Source organism: Indicator indicator, unplaced genomic scaffold, assembly GCF_027791375.1.
Source record: "Indicator indicator isolate 239-I01 unplaced genomic scaffold, UM_Iind_1.1 iindUn_scaffold_60, whole genome shotgun sequence".
Taxonomy (NCBI): domain Eukaryota; kingdom Metazoa; phylum Chordata; class Aves; order Piciformes; family Indicatoridae; genus Indicator; species Indicator indicator.
Window position 1 is genome coordinate 194,995 of NW_026539191.1, and position 11,580 is coordinate 206,574.

Consider the following 11,580-nt stretch of genomic DNA (forward strand, 5'->3'; position numbering starts at 1 on the left):
GTGTTGTAGTGAATAATTTATAAGCAGCATGAATGAGCTCATTAGTCACCTTTTCAGAGCTTAAATGAGTTCTGCGGTTGTCATTACATGGGCCTTCTGTTCAGTGGCATGGCAAAAGGACAGCTTGGCGGCTGGCTGACTGGCTTGTGGCAGGACAGCCTGTCTCCTTCCAGCCTAGACTGGCCTTTGTCTTCTACTGAAATCCCCCCTCTGCTGCCCAGTGCTGGTCCAGCAACCTGCAGGGATTTCTCCAGTGATAAGTGTTGGTATGGGTTTTCTGGGTTTTTTTTTTTTTTTTGGTTTTCTGTCACCATTATTTTGGTTATATGTGTTTGGTTTGGTATTGTGTTGTCTTCCTGTTGTATTTCTCTTTTCCATTATGGAAAAGAATGCTGAAGGTTATGTGACAAGTGATGTGAAGTAAGTAAAACCCTCTACCTGTGCACAAGCAATAAAAATGACTTTTTCTCTCAAACTTGCTTCAACATTTTCCTGTAGCCATACAATTTCTTTTGTCCTTGAAATGCTTGTGGAAGTGTTAAACTGTTCTGGAACTACGTGAACCTTAGAAGGGGCCACAACTATCATTGTTTACAGGACTGCAGTTTTAAAAAAAACAACACTGAAATCCCAAGATGACATCCTGGTGCTTTGGCTTCCAAGGCCCACTCCATCCTTTCGGCATCCTTGTGAGAAACCTGTGGAATGACAAATTTACCTGCAAAAAATTGGCAAGGTGTCAGATGCAGTGGATTTCCCAGATCACTGCAGCTGTTAACTGAAGTTGCCAAAAGGACTGGAGCAGTGTCAAAAGACGTGGCATAAATTAATGCCCCAGTGGGTAAATCAGACCGTAATCATAATGAACTTTTGTTACCGCGTAGAAGCCAAAAGCTACTTACAGGGAAATGCACCTCACAGGACATGAATGTGGCAACCAGGGCGTGGTTCTCTGGCCAAAGCTGGCAACAGTAATTGCTGTTGGGATGTGGCTTTTATTCTGTGTCAGTTTTCCCTCCTCAAATCTCACTTACCTGCTCTGCCTGGTGGCTGCTCTCCGGTTTAGTCATGGAGCCCACCTCACCTCATAGTAGAGGGGAGCAGAGGACAGCATAGGAGCTTCTGCTGATGCTATTGACTGTTTTTAGTCCTTCCACTGCAGGTTCTCGTTGCTTTCCATGCCTTGTTTAAATTTTATAACACTTTGCTTGTCTCCCAAAGCCTGCACCCTCTCAGCATCTCTTTGCAGACACAACTGTAGGCCAGCCATGTTTGTGCTTCAGCACTCTGTCTCCTCATACAGGCTCTTGTAACTTGTCTGTGCATCGTCACAGTCTGGGAAACTGGACCCACGTATCAAAGAGTTCCTCTGGGACCAGTGTTCAAGAAATGCACAGAAAGAGTAGTGCTGGGCAGTAAGTAGAGGAAAGTACCCAGGAATATCCTGAGCTACAAAGAGCTGGAAATCAAGATGGGACTCAGTACAATCATGGCTAGGAGATCCACCTGACACAAAAAACAGTCAGATGAGAACAGTAGCTTACAGTTCTAATGATAGTAAACTGTGCATAATGCCAGGTCCTGAGATCCTCAGCTGATGAGATGTGAACAGAAACTTCACTACCTGTGAGGTACTGTTGTAACTTAAGTTTGCATGCATAGATACACAAATAAAGGACAAACTCCTTAAATCTTAAATGAAATGAACAGCTTGTGTTCAGAAAAGTTGAGATGTTGTCCAGAAAAAATTTTGTCTTAGTTTTAGAAATTGTTTGGCAATTCCATTTGGGAACTTTATAAGAGAATTTGGTTCTCCATTATAGTTCTCCACCCAAACTTCTGTTCTTTAATTCTGTGTGGTGTTGGCTGTTGCTTTTCCTTCACTTTGCTTTTAAGAACAGAAATTCAGTTGATTTCTGGTTCTGCTGATTACTTGTAAGTTTGACTTCAGCTGCCAAATGGTGAATACTAATGTTGAGATAACTCCCAGACACATTTTGTGGCATTACACATGTGCAACAGATAGCAGAGTGTGGGCACCAAACTCAAAAAAACAGTTCATTTTTTTTTTTCAGCCACTTTAAACACTGTAACAGTACTATAAATACTGGCTTGTATTGCAATTAATGTACCAGCTGTGTTAGGTTAGATGTGATTTCAGATTAATATAGCAATTAGAGCAGAAGACTCCAATAAAGATATGTTTATCCCAGCAACATTTTGCTTCGCAGTGGTTGAGCTACTAAGATAAGCTGCACTGGGAGAAGCTTCCATTTACCAGTAGAAGCTAGGTTTTTCCTTGGGGTACTAGTATGTTGGCGTAATTATACTGGGAAAGCATTTCTCATATGGACCTGTCTTGACAAATGTCTGTAGGACAAGTTAGCATGCATGATACTCTCTTCCCACTGTGCTCATGTACAGAGACACACTTGATGGTAGCTTGTCAACTGTATATAATTTTAGCACCAACTATACTCATTTTCTTAGAAGCTGCAAGTGTTACTACAATAACATCGTAATTGTGCATACATTATTTTATAAAGTCATTTCTTCATAAAAACTCTGGATTTTATTGTAAGAAATTAATTACATTTTAACCTGCAGAAATGCTATGGATACTTTAGTTTGCTCACACTTCTGACAAAGCTTCATATCAGTGATCCTTTTTTTCAGCAATTCAGTTCTGTTTCTGTTGGGCTTCACCAGTTAGGGCAAACGACAACTTGAACAATTAAATGAAAAGTTGGGGACGTGGCTTTGTTAATCTGATTACATCATCTCAAATGAATATGCAAAAAATAGATCTATCAGCAAGTTGGAGTAAGCTGGGCCTTCACTGCTTGTACAGCTCATATCTTTAGCTAGTGGTTGGAGTGGGAGAAGGAAGTGAAGTGCATGCTTGTAAAAGGCACAGGGCAGGAAGGCACAGTACAGCTGTGCTTGGAGCAGCTGCAAGGCAAGAGCTGCTTTTGCACAGGAGTGGGGCACTGTGTGCCAGCTGGTTAGGTGTGTTTCCTCTGTAGGAGGCAGAGAATGACTGTACAGCTGGGAATTCAGATACGGCTTTCTCTGCCCCAAAAGCAGGATAGCACAAACAACAGGGTCTGGCATGGTTAAAAATAAATGAGTTTGATAGTGAGGGTTCTGTAGGAAGGACTGGAAAAGAGCGCTAGGAACAGTTGTGAGAGAGGAAACAAACAGGCACATACTGACTGTATTGATGATTTAGTTTTCAGTAGTGCCCAAAGGTGTTCACTATGCTTCTGCTCTGTGCAAGACTAAATCCATTGCCTCAGAAAAACATGAAGTTTGTTTAGAAATGGCAAGATTGATGGGGGACAACAGACATTCTTCAAGGGCAAAAAAATGGGAACCACATGAGATGGCCAGTGTAGAGGGTTAAGAGCCTGAGATGTGGTGCACTCTGAGGGTCTGAGCACAATAGGCAGCAGCCCAGGCCACTCCAGTCTTTGAAAGGTACCTTACTGTAGTGGTTTAAGTCTAGTTAACAACTAACCACCACACAGCTGCTCACTTACTCCTTCTTGTGCCCTACTCCCTTCCTCTCCTCTGCACCCCCAGAGGGATGGAGAGGAGAATAAGGGGAAAAATTAAAAAAAGAAAGAGAAAAGTCATGGGTTGAGACAAGAACAGTTCTGCACAGTACTGTGTTTAAGATTTAGTATGAGAATAATGGTATTAACACACTGATGTTTTAGCTAAGTAGTGCTTATCCTAAGTTAAGGGCTTTCCAGTTTCCCGTGCTCTGCCAGTGAGGATGTGGGAGAAGCTGGGAGGACGCACAGCTGGGAGAGCTAAAGCCAGCTGACCAAAGGGATATTCCATACCAGAGGACATCATGCTCAGTATATAAAGCTGGGGGAAGAAGAAGGTGGGACATCCAGACTGATAGTATTTGTCTTTCCCATTAACTGTTACATGGAGCCCTGCTTTCCTGGTAATGGTGAACACCTGATTGCTGATGTAAAGTGGTGAATGAATTCCTTGTTTGGCTTTGCTTGCCTGTGTGGCTTTTGAATTACCTATTAAACTGTCTTTATCTCAATCCACAAGCTTTCTCACTTGTATTTTTCCAAGTCTCCTCCCAGTCCCACTCAGGGAGAGTGAGTGAGTGGCTCTTGTGAGGCTTAGTTCCCAGCTGGGGTTAAGCCACAACACTTGCACATCAGGACTGTTTGTGAATCAGGAATCTTAACATTGACAAGGATGCCAGTCAATGAGGACATTATAATTGGAGATCAGGTTGGGAAGGGGGACTTAAACATGAGGACAAGTGCAGGTCTGTTAAATGGTGAGACGGGTGAGGTGTCCTGGTTTTGCTGGTGTAGAATCATCATCAATTTCCTATTCCAGAAAGGACCTAAAGCCAGGATGAGAGAAAACCAGGCAGCTGACCCAAGCTGGCCAACAGAAGTATTCCATACCATAAACTCAGTATAAATTGGAAAGTTTGCTGGGGATGATCTCTTCTCCAGATTTGCTGGAAATCAAAGCCAGAACAATACACTGATACAAGGCAGCTGTAAGATCAGAGTCAGATGTCTGTCTCTACAGTCACCAAAGGAACATAGGCATCCCTGGATGCTTGTCAGATACTGAAAGACTTTTGTTTTTATAAAGGACATGGTTCTAGAGCAAGAGAGAGTAAACAGATTTGCCTTTTTTTTTTTTTCCTTTTTTTTTTAATCCCTGTGTCTCAACTTTACTTTCTTGATGTTTGTTTTGGTTATTATGTTTTCTGAGGCATTTTAAATTAGTGTTTATTTCTTAAAGAGAGTGTCTGTGAATGGTCCAGAATCTCGTGTCCAAGGCCACAGAAAATAATATTTTAGTGAAAAGGAGTGGGAAAGTGAATTTTCTCTAAGGAGATACGTTTTTGAATGATTGTTTGTGTCCGCATCTAAGAGAAATTAGTATTTCTTATAGCAGTAGAGAGATGGTCATGAGGAAAAGGAAGCCATTATTAGTCATCAGTTATTATTTTAATATGTGTGCACCACTGTATGACTGGTGCCCCACAGGGAAAGACGATCATCTCTCTGCTTGAGGAGCCTACATTTTAAATTTAACAGTAGCGAGGGCTGCTCATGGCAGATGATTTGTTTTCATCATTCAGTGCTCTGCCTCAGCTTTTTAGCTGAATCCCATTTTAATTCCCCATCCTCAACAGAGGGAGCCTGCACCAAGCAGGAGTGTTGAGATTGGATTCTCTTCTCCTCAATGGCCACCATCTCTAGAGGGTCTCACCATTCTGCTCCCAAGGCCTATTCTTCTGTTTACTGTGACCATTGTACTTTTGCTGGAGCTGTGGGGCTTGCAGCACTTGACATCCAGCATTTAATTGCTTGGAGTGTGCAGCTCATGGCCAGCGCATGGACTGAGTTTATAACTTTGTGTGCTTTGTATTACTATTAATACTTAGTTTTTATGGTTACTTTATCTGTTTCCATTTCACCCCACAGGCCTCCTTTCCTTTTCCCAGTTCCCCTTCTTAGGATAGTGCTGGGGACTGTTGTGTGATAGAACAGCTGACTGAACAGAGAGATGAGGTCACAGGGCAGAAGGTAGAAGTATTTAGCAAGGTCATGTGGCATGGTCATAATAGCAGCAGAGGAAGGTTCCCAGCAGAGATGGAGATGGAGGGGGTAAGATGAGCTTTGACAGGTTGATAAAGAGCCTATGACCTTTGCTGTGCTTGTGGAGGTTATCAGGGATTCCAGTCTAGAGGATGATGAGAGATAAAGGAGTACAGGGAGATGGTTGGAAATCCTCATTAAATAAGATACTGCAACATCTGCAGTTGGTATTCTGAAATCTGAGTGGAAAGATTAGACTGTTGTATCTAAGCCTACAAGGTCTTTCACTGTTGGTGCTTCCATCCTTTGGTATGGCAAATACTTTAGTCTTGATGCACAATGTTCATGTCAGTATTGCAGATCTTTGGCTAAATGAGTTAGTAATTTTCCTGTCTTAGAAATGGGGAAATAAATACCCTAATAAATTTGGTGGCTTGCCTAATACTACTGAGTTACTTCATGGCTATACTTTGGATGTTTTGATCAGTGGTGCTGTGTGAGACTGCAGTCTCCTTTCTTAAATTGGTTGTATTAAGTATTACAGCAAAGAGTCAGAAAAAGCAGGGGGACAATCTTCCAAAGAGGCACGATATCAGTGTTTACCTTGCTGCTGGTGTTTCACCGCTCTGCAAGTCAGCAGTTGCTGCTGAGCTCAGAGTTGAGTGAGAGCCAGCAAGAGGCTGCTCTGCACCACTGCACTTGTGGGGTGCCTCAGGAGGGAGCCCTGTGCCAGCCCTCCAGCCCTCCAGCATGCGGTCTGTCCCCATGCTCTCCTTGGCTTGTGTGTCACTCATGGCTGGCCCCTACGCTTGATCACACTGGCTTGTCTGTCTAAATGGCACATTTCTCATGGTGGTCCTTCAGTGTAATCCTTAGTTTGCACTCTGAGGAAATTTCTGCTTGCCATGGAAAAGTATAAACCTCTGGAACTGATCTTACTCCACCAATATTGAAGGGGAATTTTGCCACAAATTTTGAACTGAACTGAGCTGTGTACCTGAACAGGATGTGTATTATTGTTGTGTATTATTGTTGTTCTTCTACCCGATTCGGGGGCCACTGGCTGATGAATGGAGGCACGAACCCCAATTGCCATATATTAATGAGATTCCAGAAATGCAGAGAGCAGACAACCTCAGAAGTCATCCCAGAAGTTCTTCATTGCTGCGTTGTAGAATCCTTTGCATTACAGAGTCACAGAGTCCCACTTACAGAAGTCCCAGAAGCCCTGAATAGACAAAGCAGCTAACAGAAGTCCCAAGCATATCCCTCGCAGCATCCCTATACCGAAGCCCTAGCCAGAAGAAGTAGCTAACAAACAGAAGCAGAAATCCCCAGCAGCCCTAACTGAAGATAACGGCTGGTTTTGTAGTCTTTGTGATCAATCCCTTAACCAGTAAAATCCAGCCACAAATACAAGCTAAAATCTTTTCTCAATAAGAAAGGAGGTGGCTTCTGCAGCATGTTCTAATCAGAGGGTGCCAATGTGAGGATGTTGTTCTTGGCACACAAGAAATGTTACTGTTTTGCTCTACGCAGCATGCTAAGGAATTGGTCAGCTAAGGAATTGTGCACTCTGCACGCATCCAGCAGCTGCCCTCTGAGTGGCTGCAATATATGCAGTTGCATCTCATGAGGCTTCCCTCTTCTCACTTCTGGAATACTTCTCACTAACTGAATTCTCCTTGGTAGTTCTGTTCTAAGACACTTGACTTTTGCAAGTGATGATAAATGCAGTAAATTTTGCTTGCTGATAGAGACATGTTGATTTACTCAGGAAAAACGTCTGAAGCATTTGGAATAAATTCAGGTGGGTGAAGTTATGACTTGGTAATTTAGTTTGGGTTTGAAACCAAAGGGCCATGAGATAAGAACTGTGTAAACTAATGGTCTGCTGACTGTTGGAGTGTTAGGGCTGGTAGCGTCAGAGGACAGGGTTACTGGTGAGTGATGATGATACTCTGCTGTCTCATAGGTACTCTTTCCATTCTTTAATCCAGCTGCTGGCATGTCTTCTTGAAAATATGCAAGAATGTGAAACATCAGCTCACTGGGTAGGGGAGGGAAAGCTATCGGCAAAAAGAAGTTCTTAGTGAGTTATGACAGGAATTTCTAGTTTGAGAGAATCAACAAAATGCTTTTCAATCCTGCACTTTGAGAATGAGGTAGTTGCCACTCTTGTCTAAGGATGTGAATTTTCTGAGTGTCAGAGGTGGCCCATGTCTTGGGAAATGGCTAAGCACAGACACAGACATGCAGGAGGACAGTGGTGATCCTGGTTAAATGGGATAAAATTGACTGTGTGGGCCAGCACAGAATTCCTGCAAGGTATTGAGACAGCTGTCTGAAATTTTCTAAATAAAATGACTAAAATGCTTTCTTCTTGGCTTGGGGATAATTTCTGTGTCCAGAGCTGCACTGGTAAAGATGTACCAATATACCTGTATTTCTAACTTGTACTATGTTGGTTTTACACATTTCTGCAGCAGACCTTTTTTCTATACTGAAAGGAAAATTAATTTTAAAGTATACTAAATCTGCATGCCTTGTTTACATGGAGTAGAAAATGTTTGATTTTTGTGGATCAGCCACAAAAGAATTTCATGTGTTTGTTTTGTGGGTGGGCAGCCATACTTTAATTCTGTGCAATGAATCACTGAAGCTTCTTGAGGTCATGTTGCATTGCATGGGAGACCGTATGTTTAACCAGTGCTGTCTATACTGAGCAACTTCTGTTTTATTTTTAAACCAAGTTAGTTTCTTGCAATTAATTTAGCTGATGGTAACATTTTTTGCTCAAGTTAATACTAATTATGTCAGGATATGGTAGCAGAGGAGAAAAATGCACCATTCTTCCTAATTAAATCAGGCTTTATTTTAAAGCAAATTTCCCTAGATTAAGAAATTGTGGGGGTTTTTTTGTTCCCCCTCTCCCCCCCCCCAGCAGTTATTGCAGATTTCTGTAACAGGGTTCTTTACTGCAATTAATTTAGCTGATGGTAACATTTTTTGCTCAAGTTAATACTAATTATATCAGGATATGGTAGCAGAGGAGAAAAAATGCACCTTTCTTCCTAATTAAATCAGGTCTTATTTTAAAGCAAATTTCCCTAGATTAAGAAATTGTGGTGGGGTTTTGGGTTTTTTGTTTGGTTGGTTTTTTGTTGTTTTTTTTTCCCCCTTCAGCAGTTATCGCAGATTTCTGTAACAGGGTTCTTTACTGCACCATGTGAGGACAGACCCTCAGCAGAGCCCACAGTTTCATGATAGACCGCCAGCAGCGGAGACCCCTTGCATTGTCCCCTGCTTGTTGCTGCTGGCGGACGAGCTCTCTCCTGCCCGCACGTCTCCTCCTAGGACCGGACTCGCGCACACATTTGCAGGACAGCCGTGTTTGAAATTGTCTGACCGGAGGCTGGAGTCGCGTGTCGCTGGTGGGCTTGCAGGTGACCCCTTCTCGGCAGGAATTAATTGTTTGCTGCTAGATGTGGAAGACGGAGTCGGGTGGGAAGGTGTCTCCCCTGCTCCTCTTGAGGCGAAAGGGAGAAGCAAGGCTCCCGTCTATTGAGCTGTGGACTCCTGGTACGTGGTGGTGCCTTCAGTGGCGACCCTGTAGTTCCTTGCAGTTTATCCGGGGTGGGTCTGGCCGGGCCTCCCGTCACGCCGCGGGCAGAGGGAGAAACTCGTACAAGTGGGAGCGCCGGTGCCGCCGGCGAGGACGGACAACGCTGTCAGTTCTCTCCACACCGTAGCCTTTTTCGAGAGGGCTTCCTGCCTTCCTCCCAATCTCGAATACCTGGCCGCCTCAGGCAAACGCCGCCGGCCCAGAGCGACCCCGATGCTGCTGGGCCCGCGCCGCCTGCCTCGGCGAGGGCCCTGCGCTACGCTGCCGGGTGGGCGCTGGCGGACCCGTGGGGCGACACGTCCGAGCAGCTGACAGCGGCGGGTGCCCCCTGAGGGTGGCCGCAGGCCAGGTTGCCCGCGGCCTGCCGTGAGCAGCGCCGCCCGCGCCGCCGCCCTCCCCCACCGCCGGCGGCCCTCCCTTCCGCGGCTTCTCCCGTCTCGGCTGGCCCAGCCCACGTTTTCCCTCTCTCCCCTCCCTCCCTGGTCATGTGTCGCCTTTTTTGTTTGCAGTGGAAACAATTTCTCGCTCTTCGGCTCGCAGCGAGGCGGACTGCTGCCCGTCGGGAGCGCGGGGCGGGCAGGGGGCGGGCAGCAGCCAGGCCCCATGCTGGCGACTGTGCCTCCTGAGCCAGGACCCCCGCGGCACCCTCGGGGCTCGGGCTGAGGTGGGGGGTGCGAGATGCCCGGCTCCGTCAGATGAAAGTTTGCGCCACAACCATGAAGGGACCGCGGTGAAGCCGCCGCCGCCGCCCCCCTTTCCCCGCCAGGTAAGTTGTTGTTTGCGGGGATTGCGCAAGGCTTCGGCGGGTCCGCCTGGGCTGCCGTGCGGGCCCGTCCGGCTCGGCATGGCTCGCCCGCCGCGGGCCCCGCGGCCGCGACGCACCACAACTTGGCCAGGAGTTGGTGCGTGGCAGCGGCGCGCGCCGTCGTGTCCCCCCCGAGCCCTACCGACGGCGCCGCGGGGCCGAGCCACGGGGGCCGCCTCCAGCCCGACGTGGTTCCGTCGCGGGGGTCCGGGAGCTGCTAGGGCAAAGACTTTTGAATATGCAGACACACTGACACACACATATGTATAAAACAGAGGCAGAAAGAGGCGCCGCCGGGTGCGCGCGTTAGGGCCGCGAGCGGCGGGGCGGGCACGGGGAGAAGTTGCGTTCCCGGCGCGGCGGGGCCGGCGCGGGCCGGTGACATCTGGCCGGCATTGGAGGTATGCGCGTCGCTGGCCGCCCTCGCCCGCCCGGCCAGGGCAGCCCTAGTCTCCTAGCAACGCCATTGATTGGCTGCGGTGGCGGCCAATGGGCGCTCGTTCCCTTCCTTCCCTCACACACCCACCCCGCCGCACGACAAGTACGGTGGGAGCGCGACGCGGGGGGGCCGGCCCGGGGCCGCTTCTTCTCCTGCCGGCCCGCGGGCTCGGGGGCTCGGGCAGGCGGCTGGCTGGCTGGCTGGCTAGCTAGCTAGCTAGCTAGCTGAGTAGGTACCTGGTGGAGTACCCGTAATTAGCACTGCATTAAAATTTTTCGCTCAACTGCGGGCTCTCATGTGACCGGCACTCCTTTGTCTGACGGCGGGGCGCCGCGGCACCCGCCACGGGCCTCGGTAGCAACCCCCCTACACATCTTCCTGGCGCAGGCACGGCCGGGCCCCGCTGCCGCTGGGGGCGGCTCTGGGTGCCTCGCCCGCCCGCGGCGGCCATGCTGGGAACGACTCCGTCCGGGCTCTGCCGGGCCGTCCTGCAGACGCCGGTGGCCGGCCCGAGGGGGCTCGGCAGGGCCGCGGCTGCCCGGTCACCCTCGGCACCCGTGAGGACCGCCGTCTGGAGAGGGGGAAAAAAAAGAAAGGAAGGAAAAAGAGATGGTATGGTATGGCCCTTTGGGAGGATACTGGCAAATAAGCAAATTAAACAGAAAGAGAGCAGCATGTTGTCATAGCAACAGTGCAATTAAATTACTTTACTGTCAGCCATCATATAATTTTCCTGTTTAAAAGCTCATGGGACATAACTTCCATTTGGAGTCAAAGTTGAGCGTGCGGCATAGCATAGGCACTACTGGTGCCAGTGCCCCTAGACGCCAGCGATACTCGTGTTTACCTTCTGGCTGTACTGGACGTTGTTTTGAAAGCTAGGAAGTGGGACCTACATAAGTTTGGTCTCTTGGTGTTTATACCTGCCTCGGTATTTTTATCTCCTCCAGATACTTGTGTAAAACCACACGTTTGCTGAGCTTCTTGGGCGATTGTGTATTATTGGGCTTTTATGCATAAAGTTCTGTATGTTTCTTTAGCTACTTTTGTATAAAGTGCTTCTAGAAAAGGCCTGAGAAACTTTACTTTTTCATTTCTGCCGTTTTATAAC